The following is a 3,949-nucleotide window of genomic DNA, read 5'->3' as shown; positions in this document are numbered from 1 at the left end:
GCGTCTCGTCCTCATCCCTGCAACAACTCGGACGGTGGTCCTCCTCCGCTTTCTCATCCTACATCCGCCCTGACCTCAATGCCGTGCTGGCTATCCAAAGGTCTCTCCAACCTTAAACAAATTGGTACGTATGCATACAACTGGTGGTGGTTCTTAGCATGTCAGCACGTATGTTGCCCTACGGCTCATGTTCAATTCTGTTATTTAAACCTGCATGTCCAGGCTGTAAAACCTTCGGGTTGTATAATGTGTCCCTGCTAAAGCAGGTTGCCCCGCAAAAAATGTTCGGGAAGCCTCGCACGTTCCGGGCACCCGGGGCACTGGTCGGGTCGCTCGGTGCGTCCGGGTAGTCCCCGCTCACCCGGGATGCCCCGTACGTCCGGGACGCCCTGTACGGCCAGGATGCCCCCTCCGGGATGCCCCGTACGTCCGGGAAGCCCTGTGTGGATGCCCTGTACGATCCAGGATGCCCTGTACGGCCAGGAAGCCCCGTATGTCCGGGTTGCCCTGTATGTCCAGGATGCCCCGTTCTTCCGGGAAGCCCCGTATGTCCGGGTCGTGAAACCTCCGGTCCGTATTATGTTTCCCTGCTAAAGTCAGGTTACCCCGCACATTCGGGAAGCCTCGCACGTTCCGGGCACCCGGGGCACTGGTCGGGTCGCTCGGTGCGTCCGGGTAGTCCCCGCTCACCCGGGATGCCCCGTACGTCCGGGACGCCCTGTACGGCCAGGATGCCCCCTCCGGGATGCCCCGTACTTCCGGGACGCCCTGTATGTCCAGGAAGCCCCATCCGGGTTGCCCCGTCTGTCCGGGATGCCCCGTACGGCCGGGAAGCCCTGTACGTCCAGGAAGGATGCCCGGGAGGCATCAGTCGCTTATATCCTCACATGTATTAACCTCCTTTTCATCCATAGATTTCCGCCGCATCCCGCAAGGTAAGATTCACATTCAGTACTTCATCCTGCATTCTTTTGGGGGTTCATCGGAAATGGTTCTTCCCTTTCCGATTGATATCCTACTAAAACTTGGGCCTAATCGCCAAAACAACATTCATTCATTCGTGATGAACTGTCATCATTATGTTCCATTGATATAATGTGACCGATAATAAATATGTATTCCATACATCATGTCTCTCCTGATTGAAATGAAGCTTAGCGCAAGTTCAGACAGGAAGACCTAACACTCCGTATTGCGCGTCATGGCAATACTTGCTCCCTGCATCTAAATGACAGGGAGCGCCTCTCCTCAGCTAAACCTATCACGCCCCTTCATTACAGGGCTAATCATCGCACCTGTTAACCCCTCTATATATGCTCTCCCCTGTTCTATCAGCTGTCTTCCAGGTGTCAACGCGCAACCCTCCTCCACCCCTTCGCCTCCTGCTTCCAACTCAGGGCCAAGCTTAACCTTCTCCCTTCCAACCGGACCTAACCACTTATAACCACCACCAGTGTCTAGACCCAGGGGGGTTCATCGGAAATGGTTCTTCCCTTCCCGATTGATATCCTACTAAAACTTGGGCCTAATCGCCAAAACAACATTCATTCATTCGTGATGAACTGTCATCATTATGTTCCATTGATATAATGTGACCGATAATAAATATGTATTCCATACATCATGTCTCTCCTGATTGAACTACAGTAGAGGAGAGAAAGAAACAATAAATACAAATAATAATAAAAGAACAAACTGTTATTTGTTATTGATTATATTTATTTAATATAAAACTATGTATAAGGAAATACTTTCTACCCTGGAGAAAGAAGTGTATTTCATACATTTATTTGTATTTTTGCCTGAACAACAATTTGGAAAAGGATTTATTCAGAAATCAACCAAACCAGGATCATTGGCCTGTACTACGAAGCCAGTTCAACAGACCCTGGATATGTTTGATGTATCTGGCTTAACTAACCCTAACCAGCGAGATCTCGCTAAGCGGCCCTACGACGCTGGTTATCAACTCGGTATATCAACCAAGCCCCCAGGAAGTGCGCCGGACTCTGATGAGAAATAATGTTTCTGTCGCAATATTATTTAAGGAATCGTTGAGCTAGCTAACTAGCATACATTGTCACTATCTGCTAACGTTAGCTTTAGCCTTCGTTTTCTAATAGTTTTTTTCATAGGCTATAAACGGAGGTGGTATAAGTATAGATATTGTACTTGATTAAAAGTAGAAGTACTCAGATCTTGTACTAGAGTAAAAGTAGAAGTACTCAGATCTGGTACTTTAGTAAAAGTAGAAATACTCAGATCTTGTACTTGAGTAAAAGTCGAAGTACTCAGATCTTGTACTTGAGTAAAAGTAGAAGTACTCAGATCTTGTACTAGAGTAAAAGTAGAAGTACTCAGATCTGGTACTTTAGTAAAAGTAGAAATACTCAGATCTTGTACTTGAGTAAAAGTCGAAGTACTCAGATATTGTACTTGAGTAAAAGTCGAAGTACTCAGATCTTGTACTTGAGTAAAAGTAGAAGTACTCAGATCTTGTACTAGAGTAAAAGTAGAAGTACCAGAGTGTCGGAATACTCTGTTCCAGTAAAATTCCTGCATTCAAAATGTTCCTCAAGTAAAAGTATAAAAGTATTCTCATCAAAATGTACTTAAAGTAGCGACAGTAAAAGTAGTCGTTGTGCAGATTGGTCCATTTCAGAATAATATATATATAAAAAGGTGTTCGCACCGCGATACAGGGTTATCTCTGTTTGTTAGACACCATTTTGCTCCAGACTTCAGGTACCTCTAATTTAGGAGGAATACCTGGAGTCGTGCTCTGTATGGGGCACAGGTTATTGTTTTATTAGATTAATATTACTTCCTGGTGTTGTGCGTTGTATGGGGCACAGGCAATTATCTTAAAACTTAGGTTTCTTAAAATAGAATAATAAATTCATAATTTTGACAAACATGGTTAACTCCAATTGTCAAAGATACACACTGCGGGGTGACGACAGGGCGCTCCTGGGGGGAGAGTGTCTTGTGATAATTGCCGAAACACTCGATGATCCCGAGGTCCACAACTGATGATGTGTCAAAAAAATGAAATCAATAATTAATGAATTTGAAAAATATTAAAATGAAAGATCAGGATTAAAATCTAAATTTAAATTAGATCAAACTTAATTAATTATTTAAACGTGATGCCGACTGACCTCTGTTCTTTACGCTTGGTCTCTATGGTTACCCTAGTCTACAGGGAATGCACCTTTCAGTGCATATTCCTGGTTCTCACTTCTTTTTCACCTTTTCCCACTTTTTTAGGAGAGTGCATTTACGTAGTCACGTCGTGCCTCTTCACTTTTACACTCTGGGGGTCAGAGTTCATATGGTGAGGCATTCCATTGGCGGTATGCGCCGGCCTTTACCTTTACCGTGGACTTCTGGTAGAACTGCTCGGGTCTTGATAGATTGAGTGGGGAAGTTCATGAGATATTTCTTGATATGTTTTATAATGATCGATCATGAAAGTGTTCTCAAAGCTGGTGAAGGTGCAGCTAGTCTGAAGTACTTTGTAGACTGCAGGGTAGCTTGAGGATTTACTCCAGGTGGAACTAAAGATTTAACACTTGGTTATATTTCACATCATTCATCCAGATCTGTGAAGTAACTAAAGGTATTAAATACATGTAGTTGAGGAAAAGTACACCAGTTACCTCTGAACTGTAGAGGAGAAGAAGAACAAAGTAGCAACACATTGAAATACTTAAATAAAGTACAAGTATCTAAAAATGTTACCCAAGTATAGTACTTGTTGAGTTTATGAACTTAGTTACTTTACACCAGTGGCTATACAGATAGAAAGACTAAGCCTTGCAGAGGCATGAAAATACATTTTCAAAATGCTCAACAGCCAAAATGATAAACTGACTGCTACACAATTAAAATAAATGCTTTTATATATTTCTATTAGATGTGACTCTTTGGCGTTTCTGTTATTATT

Source organism: Pseudochaenichthys georgianus, chromosome 20 (assembly GCF_902827115.2).
Source record: "Pseudochaenichthys georgianus chromosome 20, fPseGeo1.2, whole genome shotgun sequence".
NCBI classification, from domain to species: Eukaryota; Metazoa; Chordata; class Actinopteri; order Perciformes; family Channichthyidae; genus Pseudochaenichthys; species Pseudochaenichthys georgianus.
Note: the sequence above shows the minus strand (reverse complement) of the source record.